Source organism: Rhinatrema bivittatum, unplaced genomic scaffold (assembly GCF_901001135.1).
Source record: "Rhinatrema bivittatum unplaced genomic scaffold, aRhiBiv1.1, whole genome shotgun sequence".
NCBI lineage: Eukaryota > Metazoa > Chordata > Amphibia > Gymnophiona > Rhinatrematidae > Rhinatrema > Rhinatrema bivittatum.
Genome location: NW_021821220.1, coordinates 16,321 through 36,302, shown reverse-complemented (window position 1 = coordinate 36,302; position 19,982 = coordinate 16,321). Strand labels below are relative to the sequence as shown.

At 40.7% G+C, this 19,982-nt stretch overlaps 1 pseudogene; it reads right to left on the bottom strand.

Moving 5' to 3' along the window:
• LOC115082527 overlaps nucleotides 1-19,759 on the bottom strand; it is a 62,811-nt pseudogene extending 43,052 nt beyond the window's left edge.
• Nucleotides 19,760-19,982: the final 223 nt, after the last annotated feature.

Below are 19,982 nucleotides of genomic sequence, written 5' to 3'. Positions count from 1 at the left end.
TAGAGGTCTTTAAGATCATGAGAGGTTTTGAACGAGTAGATGTGAATCGGTTATTTACACTTTCGAATAAAAAAAGGACTAGGGAGCATTTCATGAAATTAGCAAGTAGCACATTTAAGACTAATCGGAGAAAATTCTTTTTCACTCAACGCACAATAAAGTTTAATGCACGTTAGAGCCCTACCATGGCTTGATGCATCTCCCAAAGAGTTAGCAGCTTATTAGTGGCACAAACTCAGTCTTTGGCTAACAGCTAAAGTTATCTCTTAAAGTGTGTGCAGAAATGTCTCCCTCTCACACACACATATACAGTATATTTGTGTATGCACTACAGATTAAATCCTTTTGCACACATAAATAGAAACAGTGACAGATAAGATACTGGCAAAGCAGCGTGTCTGTTCTTTCTTGTCAGTCACTTAATGCACATGTGCATTCAGAGACAAAAAAAATCACTATCACTGCTCTTTTCTTTTACACTGGCACTGCTCTTTGCTCCAGTGAACAGACAAAATGTTGCAGCACCTCTATCTTTCACATATATATATATATGTTTTGAAGTGTTCAATGCAATCACTTCAATCTATATTGACAAGAATCAAAAACAAAGACAAATAGTACACAGAAATGTCCTTTTAAGCCAAACATCAGAAGTGATAAATATTGTAAAGAATTAAAAAATCATCCAGTAATATATGCTCATCCTGTATGGCTCCTGTTGCTTCTTATTATCTTCAGGTTATTAAATTAATCTAAGATGCAATTACTTTAATTTAAAACTGTTTTAATTTGTAGATTAGACACTTTCTTCTTTACGCCTTTTCTGGGGTTTTTTTTTTCATTTTTTGCCTACAGCTGCAAACTGGCACTCCAGATTATAAGGCTTAAGTCACGCAGCAAATGATCTTTCCTTGGGCTCTAACTGCACACGCAGAGATGACGCCATGCCACACTCAGCAGCATTTTTTGCAAACAATTCAGCACTTAATCAGGCTTACAGTCAGGCTGCATTTTTTTCCTCTATTTCATCTCAAATATTTTAGCAAGCTAATGGAAAAGCTGCATTTGCAATCCCTAACATTATTAAAAGGTGAAATGGGAAAATGAATTACTTAATGTATGAGATGAGGTTGATTCTACCCCCAGCACCCCCCCCCCCCCCCCCAAAAAAAAAAAAACAAAACAAAACAAGGACTTTACAGTGTTGGCTGTTTTTGTGCAGCCAGCAGTCTTGCCTGGCCAGCCAACATAGCTTCACTAAAATAAATGGAATTGTCACAGATTGGTCTGGCAACTCACAAAGGGGTTGTGGGATTCTGTGGACTGTTTGTCACTTAAAGCAATCGGCACTATGAGCTCAAATAAATCAGAAGCTTTTGATCACTCATGTAAAGTAGCTTAGGTGAATAGGGTGCATGTTCCAAAACAAGGGCCTTAATAAATACTGAAAAATGTTCAGGAGAAGAAAATGTGTATAGTATTTAAAATCACTGAAAAAAATATGTAGGGAACACTTAATAGTTCTTCTTTCAGTAATATTTGGTATTAAACAAAATTAAACAAGATATTCATGGATGAGACATCTTACCATATTTAAATTTTTATTAATTAGAGACCTGTTACTAAGTTCACAAACATGAATGACCAAGGATTCTGTTCTTTTAGAGCAGTGACCCAAGTTAGGAATAAAAACAATTACTTTAAACTTTTATGGATCTATGATCAGAATTCTCCTGCTCCTTTGGGCTTTCAGCTGAATTGGAAGCATGGATGGAGATGCTATATTATATTAAGTATACCTTTACATTACCTTCCTTCAACTCAAAGCAGTTTACATCTGGCAACCACTTGTAGATTACATTTACAACTATTTGGGTATTTTTTTTCCCCTATTTTCTCACCCTCGCCACTTACTTTAGCTCAGGCACTGTAACAACAGTTATTGGCCATGAGCCATGTCTTGGCAGCATCTCCAGCTCTGGTCCACCAAGGGAGCATATGACCTGAGCCAGGATTTGAACCCAGGTCCCTCCACATGGCAATGTGATGCACTGCCACTGAGACACAGGACCAGTCTTCATTTAGTTTTTAAATTTATTTTCAGATTTATATGACATCCTACCAAGGGCATCTCATAATAAGACTGGAAAGAAGAAAAACAGTTGCACAATCATAAAACCATATGACTATTAGTTCACTTTCTCAGGACTAAAGTAATAAAGAAGCGGAGATCCTGTACACTGCCGGGCCCAAGATCACTGCATGGCTGTGTCACCAGGCATCCTTGTCCCTGCCCCTAGGAGGGTGACTAACACATTACAGGACTTTCCTCCTCCCCTATTGGTAGCTCCACCCTCCACCCTATCAGAGAGGAGAGGGATGGAGGGGAGAAGGGAGGAATGGGTTTGTCTATGTCACTGGGAGGGAAGTAACTTAAAGAACCAATGGCAGCAGGAAATCTCTTGCACCAAAAACTCAACCAATTAGGAGGGAAGAGGTAGTGACAGGCCAGCTGGGAATCTATTTAGCCAGTTACTGGCTACTTCCATACCCTTCTCCTGCTCAGGTCAACCTTGACTGATTGCCATTGCAGATTTCTCTTTCTGGCTGCATCAGGTGGTGCTGGCCCACTATGGCTCTTCTCCTTTCAGTTGTATATTTGGTCCTGCTCTGACAGTGTCCGGCAGCACCAACTGGCTGTAGTACTGATGGCGCTAGATTTGGTACGTCCTGCCTCTTTTCTGCTTCTATTTTGCCATGCTCCCCAGACACAATTTTTAAACCATGTGTGCTTCTGTCGGTGACGGGTGGGGTGCCCACTAGTGGCCCTCTCTTGAGGGAGTGACTTGGCAACCTGGGGCCAAAGAAGACAGGGCTTCAGCTTCTTTGAAGGTGGGGGTCGGGGTTCTACTGAGCCTTTGGCCCAACTCTTTGTACCCTGGCCCAGACTTCTTCACGGATATAGACACTGTGAATTCAGACCAATGCAGGGGGGCAAAGGAAGGCTGGGACTAAGGGAGGTGAAGGGAGCAGAAGCTCCAAGTATCATGCCCAATGATCAGGAGCAGAGCTGCTTTTACCTATAGGCCTAAGCATACAAGGTGCTGCCCTGATGACTCTATTGAACAATACACCAGATCTCAAGAGGCATAGAAAAACCCTCTGCTTCTGGCTCCAGTCTCTTCCGCCCAGGAAGCATGCAAGAAATAGTGTGTTGGTGTGTGTGTGTTGGGGGGGGGGGAGGCGGGAATCCTGGAGCAGACAGAGCACAGTGCAAAGCAAATAAGAGCGAACTGCTTCCTAGTCCAACCTTTCCTTTTCTCTTGTTACTTCCTTCCCTCCTGTCTGCAGGAAACAGGAATTGGCAGGAGAGGAAATCAGAAAGGTGGGGGGGAGAGAGGGGGTAAAGCCGGAATGGAACCAGAACAAGAAAGAAAAAAGTTTTTGTCTGCATATTTCTATATATAATTTGTGATCGCTTATTCTCTTTTTGCTCAGGATCTGTGTTCTGTATTTGTGACTGAGGTGAAGTATTCTGCTAGTATGCACGTTTTGTACATAGAGATCTTTAGCAGTCCAGCATGTTCTATTTTCCCAGTCGAAGGTGTATTGGTGTTTTAAACTCAGAGGGAATATCTGCAGTGTTGACTTATCACACAGGTTTGTTGCTGGGAGTTTGTGCTGTTTTGGTATGGCAGATTTGCTATAAGGAATCTGAGTGACTTTTTGTAAGGTTTTGTGTTTCTTCACAAAGTGCTTGATAATGGAGGGACTTTGTGTCATTGTTACTCAAGCCGCAACATAGTTTGAATGTTTTTATTAGGGGAGTAGTAAGGGGGGAAACATTTCAGTTCAACCCAGGCAGCTAGTTCATTGATTATCTTTGACCAATGTAGCATGGATTTCTTTTAATTGATAAATTTAGTATGAATGGGCATTCCTTTGAAATGAAAGTGTAAAACGCGACAAAAGAGCCTATTTTTATTTTGTTAAAACTAACCAAAAAAAATACAGGTCTTTGTTTATTCCTTTTTGGGAAATAATGTGCACTATGAGCTGAGGCCTCTCTGGGCTCCTCCCATCCCCTACTAAGATCTGCTAGGGTTGAGGAGCTCCCTCTCCTGTCCCCACTTACCCCTTTTTCTGCGGTCATCTGTAATATCGAAGCCGAGTCACTCCTGCCTCAGCCACAGGTACTTTAAAAATGGCACCATCTGCCTGGAGAATGGTGTAAAAGTGATGTCACTTCAGTGCCTGCCTCTGGTGCGGCTGGCATCATTTTGGTCTTAGGCTGCACAGCTCTAAGTGACAATCGGCGTTCCCACGTGATGTAGTTTAAAAGCTATTCTATCACCTTTTTAAATGTTTAATGCTAGCAGCCAGGTTCCACTCTGACTAAAGTGGAACCCACCCTTTTAGAATAGGTCAAGCCCCTTCACCTGAATGTTTCCCAGGTCTTAACAAATCTAAAGCCCTCTTCCGTGCACCATAATTTCATCCATGCAGTATGACTATGGAACTCAGCCTGCTTCTGGGGCCTTGCGAGCATTTCTGAGAATGCTATAGAAAATGACCCCCTAACTTAGCCAGATAAGGGGTGGCCGGCTGCTAAATGTTGCTAGATATTCAGCTGCCGCTACTTAGCCAGATAATTCTTTACTTATCTGGCTAAGTGGCGTTGAATATCAACCTCCCGACATCTAAATCTAGGCAAATGAATTGCAGGCCTAAATTTAAGCCCCTAATTGATAAGGGCTTAGAAATCAAGATTCAGCAGCCAGGCATCCAGCTAAGTTAGCCAGATAAACTTATCGGGCTTATTTTTTCTGGATATTCAGCAGCTGGGAGCACCACTGAATATACCCAACTACCTCAGAGTTAGCTGGATAAGTTTATCTGGTTAATTTTAGAACTGCTCTTATATAATACTAAAGTTATCCAGCCAACTTAGCTGTTTAACCCTGAATATCTGCATTATCTAGATATTTTAGCTAGATAAGTTTCTTCCTCCAAGAATGTTTTTAGCTGGCTTAGACCTAGATTTATCAAAATGTGGTAAGTATCGCATGCAATAGCAAAAGGGGCATGGTTTATGCATGGTTTATGCAAATGTTCAGTTTATTGCACTTTGCACAAATTACCTATGTAATTTGTGCAAATTTGTGTAATTCATAAAACTATCCATCATCATCTTCAACTCGACCTGGAAATCCCATTCAAACTCCACTCCTCTAACAGACCAACTAGAGATACTCTCAAAGGCACCCTGAAATTTCCCCCTACTAAAGCTTCACGCCTCTCGATGACCAAAGACAGAGCTTTTTCGATAGCTGGCCCATCTATCTGGAATAGCATCCCTTCAAGTCTCAGAGTGGAGCCTTGCCTGTTAACTTTTAGAAAAAGACTTAAAACCTGGCTCTTTCACCAAGCCTTCACCGACCCACCAGACAATCACTAGTTGTCCTTCACGCTTACCCGTTATGATGATTATACTCACGAATGGACTCTGACTCTCCCAGGTTAAAGCACCATTAAGCTTTAACCCGTACGCCCTATGGCATCACTTCATATTTATTTCCTGCCTTATCTTCTTTCCAGCTTGTTGCAAGCTTCCAAGTTCTCTTCCCTGTTGATTGTAACTTTGACTCATTCCTACTTACTGTTTATCTTTCGTTTACTTGAATAGTTACCCCAGTTTTTTATTCTTGTTAATTGTAAACCGATCCGATATGGTTATTTACTATGAAGGTCGGTATATAAAACTGTTAAATAAATAAATAAATATGTGAAGAGCTAAGTTAGTGCAATAACATCAGCAAACCTTGTGATAGGTGCCAGACCTGTGAATGTGAGAGAGTGAGAGACTGGCCTTATTGTCATCTCCCTAGATAGGTATTTGTATCCCTATTGTAGGCCTACCTAGTAACTCGAAGTGAGGTTTAGGTATTAGTGTAGAGGTTAGGGGCCACTTTGACATTCAAAGTGAGACGTACGAACAGAACAGTGCTCTCTTGTGAAGATTTGATGACTTTCGGAGTGAGGAAACTCACTCCAAGATGAGATTCGTGCAATGTTCTCTCAACCTAGCTTGATGGACTCTCTACCTGGGTAACATCAAGCTAGGTGGGGAGAACATTGCCCGAATCTCATCTTGGAGTGAGTTTCCTCACTCCAAAGGTCATCAAATCTTCACAAGAGACCACTGTTCTGTTCGTACGTCTCACTTTGAATGTCAATGTGGCCCCTAACCCCCTACACTAATACCTAAACCTCACCTCGAGTTACTAGGTAGGCCTACAATAGGGATACAAATACCTATCTAGGGAGATGACAGCACAGCCAGGCGCTCTCACTCTCTCTCTCTCTCTCTCCCCAAGGCTCTGGGAGCTTCAATTCACCTAAAATAGGCCTTGCAGGAGACATCACAAAAGGCAATACAACCTTACCACCCAGTCACAGCAGATATCACACAGCTTAACACCATCCAAAAAGGTGTAGTTAAAATCAGCATTAAGTCTCTGCAATAGCTCTTTTCAGACAGGCTAACCCCACCCCTACCTTTTCCGAATTTGCATCGCACCATACGATATGGTGCTATCGCATGCGTTAAACATGTTTTCGCATGCGGTAAGGGCCTATCGCATGCGTTAACAGGGCTTATCGCATGCGATAAGCCTTTAACGCATGCAAAAAAGCCTTAGCGCATTTTGATAAATGACCCCCTAAAATACTTATCTAGAGAAGTCAGAAGTGAAACAGGCAAGATTTTCAAATCACAAGGTTTGTTCAGCTAGGTCCAGGACTGAACCAGACAAACTGTTTAAATATTGACCACTTAAATTTAGGTGAATTTTAAGCCCAAAACTTTGGAGCTTTAATGTTTGTCTGAAAAGTAACCTAAATTTATTTAGGTACCTAAAACTTGTGTATCTGAGTGAAGTGCTGTGCATGATTTTGAAAATAGATCTCTGAATAAACAGAACTGCAAAGACTTCATAGATATTCATCTTCTGGGTAAAAAAAACAGGGCCTACCAAAATCCACTAGTTTTACGCCTCCTTCAGTAGTCAAAAGGATGTTATTTCCTTTTACATCCCGGTGAATTGTTTTATGGTTGTGCAAATGCTGAAGGCCCTAAAAGAGATAATAATATGTTCTAAATATATACAATATTACCAGTAAGCAAGACTGAAAAAAACAACTACGAGATAAATGTCTAAGAAAAATGCAGGAAAAATAAAATTGCAACCATAATAAGCACTTACATATATTTTTTATTACCTCTAAAAATAGTCTTATTTAGGCCAATTTTCAGTAAGTCATATAAGTTTAATCAAATTAAAAAAAAAAAATTGTCTGCATGCTTTGTTCCAGCTATTGCTGCTATTAGGTGTGGGGAACTGAAAGAATGTAGTTTACTTCCCTGACCTAAACACTTTAATGTGAATTTTAAAAGCCCTTAAGGGCACAAAAGCTGGGAGATACGCTCATGTTTCGGGCTGGGGCATGCCGTGCGAATTTTAAGAACAGCCTGAGTATGCACACATCTCCTATTGCATGCAAAAATTAAAAAGCTAAGAAAGGGGGCATGGCATGGGCGGAGTATGGGCAGGGCATGGGTGTCCCGGGGATGTAATTTGAAATGTGTGTGTAAGTATTTATGGGCACAAGCACACACCGGGGTCCCCTACTGTGTAACTTTATTTCTGCTATGGATGTTGTGTGAGTTTTAAAACACAAAAACCAGGGCTAGTTGGCAGGGTTTGAAGGATTGGGGTTAATAGGGCAAAAGGGATATTATTAATTGTATTTTATTATTTTGTAATGAATAATATATCATTTATTTTATAATTTTACCTAGAAATTCCTATGGGCAGTATTTTATTTTGTTTTATAATTTTAGAGTAGGATTCTATTTTTTAACAGATTAATGTGTTTATGGGACAAAATAATAATGGTTTCTCCCCAACTAAATTGTAAACCAACGTGAAGTGAAAACAATATGTTCGGTATATAAATTGTGTAAATAAGGGAGGATGGTTAACTGGGGGATTTAGAAAGTTAGAAGTCTTTACCTGGGTGAACTGGGAGCAGACTGGGGAAACTGATAATTGCGTCAGTATGCATATCTAATAAAATGTCACTTCTTATGCAGGAGATCTGGCATTTGCACGCACAAGCGCATGTCCATACAAAATTGTGCGCACATGTACGTGCGTACAGCTGATTTTATGACGTGCGCATATTCAACCATATCTTATAAAATGGCAGCGTCCATTTGCATGAACCGGCATACATGTGTACATGTACACCCGCGTGGCTTTTTAAAATTACCAACCCCGACGGTAACTTTTAAACCGGCGCATGGGCGCACATGTGTGCGCGTTCATTGGCCTGCACCTAGAGATATCATTTTATAACATACGCCCATATGTGCGTGCATGTTATAAAATAATCTGACCAGGCGCTACATTTTAAATGGGCACGCGCCTCTGCTCGCAAATGCCACCTCAACTGCATAAGTGGGGGAATTTTAGAAGGAAAGTGTGCTATTGGACGCGAAATTGGAAGCGAATAGGCTCCTTACCTTTTCGCCATCCACGCTGACTTCACGGCGTCCACCCCGGTGCCGCCCCGACTCCTCCTGTTCCAGTCTTGACGCCACCCCTTTTTAGTGATCATACGCGAAAAGTCCCTTTTCGTGTGCGATCGCTTTGAAAAATGACCCCCTAAGTGGCACTAAATATCTATCTCTGTATTTTTTTTATGTACAACCCCTGGGCTATTGTCCATGCAGAGGAATCCCAAAGATCACACTTCAAATTGGGCTTAAGAGTGTAATTTTCCTTTCCTGATGTGAAGCCTCTCTGAAAATCCAAGGTTTGCTGTGGAGGGAAGATTATCTTCTAGGCCCTGAGCTTTGTTCACATTTAATTCAGTATTAAAGTCTCTTGTATATAGCAGTAATACTCATGCTAGAAGCAATTGATGGTTTCCAACTTAACTTTTACTGATTAAAGATGGAGATTTGATAAAATTATTAAGTTACAGGTTCTTGGTATTTCCAATCAGATCTCCTAATAATTCTATGCTTTATTCTTTCAGTTAATATATGTTGTTATTGAAGTCAATTGATTTCTCTTAGATCCTGAACAATTAATGAGGTAGTTTTGAAGCTTCTTCCAAGAATTTGGTGGATAGGATGGTTTCTTCCAATTTAGTTATATTACAATGAAGTCCCATATCTCATACCTTTAATGCAGTTGGTCAGCACTAAATTCTTACTTCTTCCCCTTTTTCCCTTTTGGTACCTGAAAGGTACTTCCATACTCCTTTATTCAAATTCCTGATGATGTAGATGTGGTTATCACCAAATGAGTGCCATAGACCTTCTTCATTGTCTTCTTCTCCCCATGCATGAACCCAGATTCAGTCCTCCACAGGACTCACAGTAGTCCATAGGTTCTCTCTGAGTAAGAGATACTACTCTTCTTAGCTGGAACACACAGAGTCCCTGAGGTGCGAAAGCCAGCAGTGATCGCACTGCGGAGGTGCGATCACTGCCGGCTATCGCAGGCCCGCCCCCCGCGATTCACGATGCTACGGTAGGTTGGAAAATCAAGGCCTTAGCTGACTAAGGGGGTCATTTTCCAAGGTGTTATCGCGGGAGATAAATTCGCACTAACAGCCATTAACATGATTTGCGAATGCAAATTTGTTATTCAGGGGGCGGAGTATATGTAAAGTTATCGTATGCCGCGAAACAGCAGCAGCTACAACACTTTCATTTGCGCTACAGATCAGTAAAGGGTTATTGCAGTCCACAATGGCTCATTTTGGGGGGGGGGGGGGGGGAGGGAGAGAGGGAGAGAGAGAGAGAGAGAGACTTGCCATAGTGCCTATGCCCTAGACAGGTATTTGTATCCCTATCGGAGGGCCACCTAGTAACTCGAGGTGGGGATTAGGTATGAGCGTAGGGGGTTGGGGGCCACTTTCACATTGAACATGAGACATACGGAAAGAACAGTGGTCTCTAGTGAAGATTTGCTGGCCGTCGGAGTGAGGAAACTCACTCCAAGAAGAGATTTGGGCAACGTTCTCTCAACCTAGCTTGTTGTTGCCCAGGTAGAGTGTCCATCAAGCTAGGTTGAGAGAACGTTGCCCAAATCTCTTCTTGGAGTGAGTGTCCTCACTCCGACGGCCAGCAAATCTTCACTAGAGACCACTGTTCTTTCCGTATGTCTCATGTTCAATGTGAAAGTGGCCCCCAACCCCCTATGCTCATACCTAACCCCCACCTCGAGTTACTAGGTGGCCCTCCGATAGGGATACAAATACCTGTCTAGGGCATAGGCACTATGGCAAGTCTCTCTCTCTCTCTCTTTCTCTCTCTCTCTCTCTTTCTCTCTCATATATATATATATAACATGTTGCTTGCAGCACCTAAGAGTGGAAATAGGCTGTTTGGGACAGTTTCATGTACTGTGAAGATTCATTGGTTGTTTTATCGCGGTGCACGATGTTTTCGCCATTTGCAGACATGGATTCGCAAATCGCGAAAACATCGTGATTTGCGAATCCATTTCCGCAAATGGTGAAAACATCGCGTGACGCGATGTTTCCCCACTGCACGAAAAATGCCTTATTTGCATGGGACACGCCCCCTCATGCGTTACCACTGCGATATTGGAAAATGAGGCCCTAAGTGGTGGTGATGGCTGAAAATCTGCCTGGAATCAGCAGCTACTACTTAGCCAGATAACTATTTATCAGGCTAAATAATTAGCTAGCTAAGTGGTGGGTGTGGCATGGACCTAACTGGGAACAGTTGAGTTAGCCAGATAAGTTATCCAATGTTATCAATTTTTTAAGATGGTGCCGGCTGTCCATTGCTCCTACCATGTGACAGAGGCTGGCCAATGGCACCGATAGCCCTGTCACATGGTAAGGGCAAAGGGCTGTTGGCACCATTTTGATTAGTGGCAGTCGATGGCCCGAGAGGGGGAGATCACTCCTGGGATCACGCTAGACTACCAGGGACTTTTGGTAAGTCTTGGGGGGCGGGGTCGGGCAAGTTTTGGGCAGTTGGGAGGGTGGGGGTTGCAATTAATTAAATTTGAAGGGTTGGGGTGGGTTTGGGGTTTGTTTTTTTTAAATCCTAAAGGGTTGGGGCAGATTTCAGGCATCATTTTGGGGGGGCAGATGAAATAAAATCAACCCAAACCGTGGGAAAACTAAATTTCCTGCAGTGGGTCGATAACAAAGGCCAAACCAAAAGTTTCAGCCGAATCACATCTCTACTAAATATGTACCTTATAGAATTTAAAACAAATAACAGGAATAAAATCATATTACACAAACAATAACAGCAGAACTAATAAATAACAATACATAACTGAACTAAAACTGTTTTCAGCTGAATTCAAAATTGTATTTATTTATTTTAAAGTATTTCTATACCACTTTTACAAAGTTTAGTCAAAAGGGTTTACATAAATGTAAAAAAACATAAAATTAAAAAATAATTAAAAATTACATAAATCTCATAATAGTAATAAAATAAAATAAAAGATTAATAAATTCTAAAGAATCTAGTTAAATCATAACATATCAAAATCAAAAGTCAAGTGCCATTTTGTAGCTGCTGAATATGTATAGGAGATGGACAAATTGAGGGATGGGAATGATTTTTCCAGATGTATATAAAAGACTAATGGGAGGGGAATTTTGGAATGGAAATGAAAATGTTGATATGAAGTATTACTGTTTGGTTGATGAAATTTTGAAAGCAATCTGAAACAAGTATGTTTTTAAAGATTTCTTGAAGTGTATAGGATTAGATAGTAATTGCAGTGAGTCGGGTAATGCATTCCAGAGGGAGGGACCTGCTACTGAAAAGGCCCTTTTCCTTGTAATGTCTAGTCTTGCTAGATGAGGAGAAGGGATGTCCAAAAGGTTTTTTGTCAAGGATCTCAGATGTCTGGTGGGTTTGTAGATATGAAGTAAAGAGCAAAGCCAGGTGGAAGATGAGTTATAGATGAGGGAGTGAATGATGGTAAGAATTTTATATTGTACTCTGAATTTTCTTGGTAGCCAATGAAAAGCCTGTAAAACTGGAGTAATGTGACTTCTGATGGAGATACCTGATAAGATACAGGATGCAGCATACTGACCTAATTGTAATGGATGGATGGTGTTATCGGGAATATCTAAGTAGAGAGCATTAAAATAATCGAGACCAGAGAAAATAAGAGATTGAAGAACTGTACAAAAATCATGGTGAAAAAGAAGCAGTCGATGTTGTGTCCGTCAATGCTCGACGCCCTCACTCCACCCTCTTTACCACTGTGGCGACTCCCTCCGGGTCTGATGGACAGTTAGCTGCCGCGGCTTCTTCTTGCTGTCTCTCTCCTGCGTCCCTGGACTAGCATGACGCTGGGATCCGCCATGTTCCTGATGTAGGGCGCACGCGAGCGCTCCAATTGATGTACCAGCAAGGGCGCGAACCTCGAGGGTGTCCCCCTGAGATGACGTCATCCGTCACATAAAAGGTCTCAGAATTTGCTATCACATCAAGTTAGGAAGGATTCGTCCAAGCTACTCTGCCTCCTCGGGCTTACCAGGGGTACCTGCTCCTCGGGGGCCTCGCTCTCTTTTCTTTATTTCAGATTACCAATAGGAACCGATACTCGCTCCTCGAGGGCCCATGTTCCTGAACACTCTGAAGATTCTCTACTGCCTGAAAGCTATCGCAGATACAGACATTTGTGGGTTACCACCGCTCTCTCAGAGATTTCCCTAGAACCAGGTACTCGCTCCTCGAGGGCCTAACCCTTTCCAACTACTGAGCTTTCTAAAGACCTTATATGAGTTTTGTCATCTAGTTCTGGCTATGAACACAGCATACCCTGTCTACTCACTATCTATAGTTTCTCTATAGCTCAGCAACCCTGGGATCATTGTTCCAGTACCTGAGGGACTTCAGCCCTGCCGGGTATATCAGCTCACTACTACCACCTCTGGTGGTTCTACTAACCTGTCTAATAAAATAATTATCTGAGTCTGTCTCTGTACTTAAGCCTAGCTGGTGGTCCCTCTCAGGATATCCTCCTGGGGGCGCAGTCATCTGCCATCGGCCCAATGATCCACCTATCTATATTCCTCTACAGCTGAGTGCCCTCTCCAAGCACTCCGCTGATAACAGATTGCTACTCTCTCCATCAGGAGTCTTCAGCAACAGATTCATAACAGATTGTTATCCAGCAGTCTTAACCCTAACAGATTGTTTACTACTCCTTCTACAGGAGCTGAGCATATCAGACTGCTACCTCCGCCTTCCACAAGAGCTAGTTCATAACAAGATTGCTAACTCCTCACGGAGTTCCTAACAGTTGCTAACTCCTGCAGTCAGTCATAACAGATTGCTAACTCCTCCCTTTTACAGGAGTTGCTCCATAACAGACTGCGTTAACTCCTCCATTCTATAGGAGGAGTCCACAATAGATTGCTAACTCCCTAGCAAGTCCACAACAGATTGCTAACTCTGGCAGTCAGTCATTACAGTCGAAGATGTTTTAGGAGTTGTAATTTGTAGAAAGATTTTTTAGTTACTGATGAAATATGTTGTTTCATTAATAAATCTGTATTAATAATTACTCCTAAATTTGTAGCATAAGTAGAGATTGGAATAGATGTACCATTTAACAGAAAATGAGAAGGGGGACCAATAGAGGAGTCTAAAATGGAAGTGAGATGCACAATTTCTGTTTTAGATAGATTTAATTTTAAATGATTGTGTGAGACCCATGTGTTGATAGTTTTTAAATATAAGGAGACCATGGAAAGAGTAGCTGACCAGGACGAATTATATGGAAGTATGAACTGTAAATCATCGGCATACATTTTAAACTGTAGATTTAAAGAAGAGAGAATACGACAAAGTGGTAACAGATAGATACTGAAAAGAATGGGGGGACAGTGATGAGCCTTGAGGAACATCTGAGGAAATTGTATGTGGATCAGAAGAGTGATTATTAATGTTAACTTGTTGAGTATGTCCTATAAGAAATGAAGAAAACCACTGTAAGACTGTGTCTGAAATACCTATAGATTTAAGCCCAGAAATGAGAATCTGATGGTCAACCATGTCAAAAGCCGTGGAAATGTCCAAAAAAACTATAATATGATCTGTATAAGAGTCGAAAGCTCAGAATAGTGTATCAAAGGAAGCTAGTTAGAGAGTTTCAGTGGAATGTCCTTTACGGAACCCATGTTGATTAACATGAAGAATGTCATGTTCTGATAGGTAGTCTGAAAGTTGGTGCAGAACCACTGACTCAATGAGTTTTGCTAAAGAGGTTAGAGAAGCAATAGGTCTGAGATTACTGAGGTCGGCTGCATCTTTTGATTTATTTTTGATGATAGGTAAAATAGAAGTTTTTTTCAGATTGTGTGGAAACTGCCCTGTTTCTAAAGATTGATTAAATAATAGACTAAGAAAGCTACTAGCATGAGGACTGAGGGCTTTAAAGAAAGCACCAGAACATGGATTATCCGGTGAATTAGATGGATTCTGTTTCCTTATTATAGTTTGGATGATATTTTCTGAGATGAGAGTGAATTCTGACCATTTATAACTGGATTCTGTGTTTTTATAAGTAGATATGAGCTTCATTTTTTTCTACGGGGTCGTTTTTTGAGTCGGATGTTTCGGGGTAAAGTTTGTTTTTCCTCGGTTAGTTTTTTGGAAAAACGAACAAAAAACTAAACAGGGAAAAATGAAACGGGTCCAAAAAACGACACGGGAAAACAAAGCTCAAAAAAACCCACCCCAAGCATTAAAATTTACTATAATATATTAAATACAACCCCCCACCACCATCCTGATCCCTCCCCAAGACTTACTAACATCCCTGGTGGTCCAGCAGGGTCCCGCGAGCAATTTCTCCCTCCATGCCGTCGGGCTGTCTGGCCTGCCTCACATCAAAATGGCGCTGATAGCCTTTGACCTACTATGTCACAGGGGCTACCGGTGCCATTGGTCAGCCCCTGTCACATGGTAGGAGCATAAGATGGCACCGGCCATCCATTGCTCCTACCATGTGACAGGGGCTGACCAATGGCACCGGTAGCTCCTGTGACATAGTAAGGGCAAAGGCTATCGGCGCCATTTTGATTACTGGCAGCTGACGGTGAGATCACTCCTGGACCCCCGCTGGACCACCAGGGACTTTGGCAAGTCTTGTGGGGGACAGGATGGTCCCCCAAGGCTTGCCAAAAGTCCCTGATGAAATTGCTTAATTCGTGATAAATGAAGCACATCTCTAATTATAAGTAGGGAAGTGTAACTGTGCAAATTCTTCAGATATATTAATGACTTTTGATTTGAAATAGGTTACAGTTTTATTACAGGATGAAGAATCATGAGCAATGAAACTGTCATTATGAACAGTAGTTAACGATATTACAATGTTGAACAATATATTGGGGTTACCATTGGCCTTACAAACAATCAGCTGATAACAATGTATGAATAGCCCCAGTGATAAATAACCCAATCTATCACTGCTCATGTGACATTGAATCCATGCATAATCATAAAAGGAAAGACTAGCTATCACTGTCTTTGCTCAAGAACCCAGAATGAGTCTTCAAAGTTTTTTAATAAACGAGTCTTCAAACTACAGTACACAATCATAAATGCAAGAATTACCTATCATTGGGGCCAATGCAAAAAAAAGTCCGGAAAGCGGGTGCTGAAAAGTCAGCCACCATTTTCTTAACTCATGCATGGCGCCTGCAAGGGGGGCGCATTAGCAAGGAGGCGCTAGGGTCACTTGCGGGACTATTATACAATTTAGGAACTTCTCAAGGCTCATCTATTCTCTCAGACTTTTGAGAAATTACAATGGGGCCGATGTAATACAGTGTACTCAGCCAATTGCACTGTATAACCTGCAGTCAGATGGGAGTTAAATAGACGCTAATCCACCCACTAATGCATGTTCCTAGCGCCTCCTTGCTAATGCGACCCCACAGTTACCAGTGGTCTGCCAGTCATGAACACCAATGCTGATAAACTCAGCGTCGGTTTTCATAACTACAGTCCACCAGTTATGAAAACCAATGCGGAGCATATCTGTGTCGATCTTCTTAATGCGGCCTGCTGAGGGTTTTTTTTTAACTTTTAAAAGAAGTACAGAAAAGCAGTTTTTTCAATGCGCTCAGCTATTAATGCCTGCTCCTGCTCCATGTCTGAGACACACATTTATTTTTCTGCATTTGGAGTGAATGAGAAATAACCTCATTCACATGCATTTGCATGTGATGAGCACTATCCCATTCACTCCACGTCGGAGGCGCATTAAATAGGCACTAACCCCCCTATTGCATTAGGGGGTTCATTAGCGCCTATTTAACCCACGTCCAACTGCGGGTTATACAGTGCGCTTGGCTGAGCGACTGTATTGCATTGGCCACATTGTAATTTCTCAAATGTCTGGGAGAATAGATGAGCCTTGAGAAGTTCCTAAATTGTATAATAGTTGAAGTAGATTTAATCAACTCTAGCAAGTCATTCCAAAGTTGAGGGCCTGCAAAGCAGAACATGCATTCTCTGGATTCAATGATCCTACCAAGTTTAATGGATGGAATATCAACTAGATAATGCTGTAAGGAACACAACCATTGATGTGGCTGATAGATCTTAAGAGTCAAATTTAAACAAGGTAGAGCTAGACTATTAACAGCTTAAAAAATAGTGCTAAGAATGTTCAATTTGATTCCCCATATGATTGGGAACTAGTGCAACCTAAAGAGACCTGGTGAAATATGATTGTATAAAGAAGTGCTAGTTACCATTCATGCAGCAGAATTCTATACTAGTTTCAAAGCCTGAACTGAGGAATAAGGAAGACCTAAATACAATGAGTTACAATAAACGATAGTAGATACAAGCAATGGTTGCATCACAGAGCAGACATTTGTTTCTTTAAGAAAAGGCTTTAGATAACACAATATGTGCAGTTTAAAAAGGAATTTATGACTACCAAGTTTATTTGTGGGGTAAATATAATCTGCCATCCATTAAACTGCCCAAATTTTGAACCTGTTGCTTCACTGGGATCTGAATCCCATCAAAATCAAGGGCAAGTTCCTCATCTAGTTAAGGGAAATGAGTCAATAAAAGTATCTCCGTTACTTTTTCAGATTTTGAACAAGCCTATAATATGATAACCAAGATTTAATAACAGTAAGATAGTGTGAGATTTTTATTAAAGAGTCCTCTAATGAAAAGGAACAAGAAAAGTAAAATTGGGTATTATCTGCACAAAATTGAAAGCCTACCCCCAAATTTACCAGAGCTTGACAAAATGTAAAAACATAAATGTTGAACAAAATTGGCGAAAGGGCCGAACCCCGGGAGACACTGATGAGTAATGCAAAAGGGGAAGACTTATTGGACCCAGTCGAGATCCTCTAGTACTTATCTTGAATACATAAAGAAAACCATTTTAATACTAGAATGGTGATACAATTTCCTTCAATCACTCGAGTAATATACCATATTTCAGGTCAAAAGCAGAGGTGATGTCAAGAAGCACTAGCAAAAATGTATTGTCTGACTCAAACTCCCAATGAAAACACTGAATCAGGACAGAAGTAAAAGTTCTGTATTATGGGCTGGTCAAAAACCAGACTGTCTTTTGTCTAAAAGACCATTCTCATCAAAAAAAGTCCTGAAGCTATCCAAGGACAACTTTCTCCAATATATTTTCAAGAAGATGATGTGAGGAAATAGGCTGATAATTGACAAGGATTCCAGGGTCCAAAGTAGCACAGGGTGAACAGAATCAACCTCAGCTTGTGCTGGGATCAAGTCTTCAAGCAAAGATAGGTCAATGAAAGTGGCCACAAAACTACTCAAATCTGGCTGTAAAACCTTCATGATAGCTGTTGAACAGGTATTGAATGAACAAAAATTGTCAGTCATTCTCCTGATCAATTCCTTAACCTGCCTAGAAGAAGTGGGCAATAATAAAGTCTCCCATGCTGAACTTTTAATTAGCACAGTGTTTTGCAGTGACACCACATCAATACTGAAAGAAGAATTCAATTGAGTCGGTTTACCTATTGATATACAGAAGAATATAAACTCTAACTTTCTAATTAGAGTACAGTGACAGGAAAATCAAATACGTTCTTCTCTATACAGAATGTATTGCCTAAGTTATGGTGAGGGAATAGAACATTACCTGAAAATGCAAGTTATTCTTTCAAATCTCAGCCATAGACAACAAATAGCCTGCATATTTTGATTCTGAAACAATGTATTTGCTTGAGGGGATGTATTAACAATCTTGAAAGATTAAATAATTGAAAAGTAGGGTAAAACTCTAACAGAAAACAGTAAGAATCTGTTCAATAAACCTTTAAGGGGCCTATTTACCAAAGTTCATGAAAATCAGATGTTGCTTTCTGATATTAAGATGCGTTTTTAAGATGCAATTTTAAGACACTTGCATGTTCTAAAATCCGCTAATCACGCGTACGTGCGCACCTGGTTTTATATCGGCATGCACACGGGGGATATTATAATAAGCGTGCGGTGATGGGATATGCCCTATAAACCTCCTACTTACCCTGCCTGCCTTTTCCCCTACTAACCCTGACCCCTAAAACCCCACTAATTAACCTACATTTTATTGTTTTAAAACTTACCTGCTATCCGGGGCAGCAGCAGGTTGCGCGCGTCGGTCAGACCCCGACATGCGCTTCTGTGGGGTAGTGCCTAATGGCGCTGTCCCGGTCCACAAAAGTCCCATCCAGACCCTACCCCTGACCCTTCTTCGGCCCACCCCTTTCTGCTCAATCCATTCTAGTGCACATACCAGGAGATACACGCATGGGTGCGGGCCATTTATAGTCTGCGCAGCGCGCGAGTGGACCAGACATGCACGTATCTTTCGGAATCACCACACATAGGGCTTTTAAAATTTGCCCTTAAAGTGTCTATAGCCCTTTAGTGAATACCATGTTAAAGTGGTATTCAACTACGGTAATCTACTTGAGTAAATACTTACATAGCCATGTAAATGCTTTTGAAAATTGCCCTCTCAAAGACTATTACTATCACATAATATTCTGTGTACAAAATCTAGTACAGAACAAAATTTAGTAGAATGGCCTAGAAGTAAAAAATAGTTGTGTAAAGAGATTTTGCAATCTTAAAAAAAACAATATAATTATGGTCTTTACAAAACAATGCTTTAATTTTTTTCTTCGCTTTTTGTTTTTGGTGTTTTTATTTTATTTCTTTATTTTTTAATTATTTTTGTTTTCGGGAAATAGCAATATTAGTAATCAGTATGCCCTATTTGCTAATAGGGTGCATTATTTCGTAAAAAGAAAAAAATTATGACATTTTTCATTTTAAAAAAAATTTCAATTTATTTGAGATGAAAGAAAAATGGACTCATTATGCTACATTTTATACTTTTGTTTCAAATGAATGCACATCCCTACCATGCTTTATACATATATATAAATAGCTATATCTCTGAGTATATAGATATAGATATATCATTAAATAATAAGAGACCTCAGTCATCCATTCATTTGATGATTCATTTACAGCTCTGAGTTTTATTCTTACCATAAGTGCTTCATGTAAAATATAGGCGATTATGGGTTCACTTATTCTTTCGCCCCTCTTCAGGAGTCCTTTCACAAGATCAGTTACAGATCCACCATTGCATAACTGCAAATATTTAAAAAATTAACACAAATTATTCAAGGATAAAATGAAGAAACAGGAAACAGCATAAGCACAGAAAACTTTGACTCAAAGCATTGATAAGCAAGGCAAAGAGAGAATTTGAAAAGAAGTTTGTTATGCAAGCAAAAACTAATAATAAGAACTTTTTTCAGGTACATTCGAAATAGAAAGCCTGTGATGGAGTCAGCTGGACCATTACAGGATC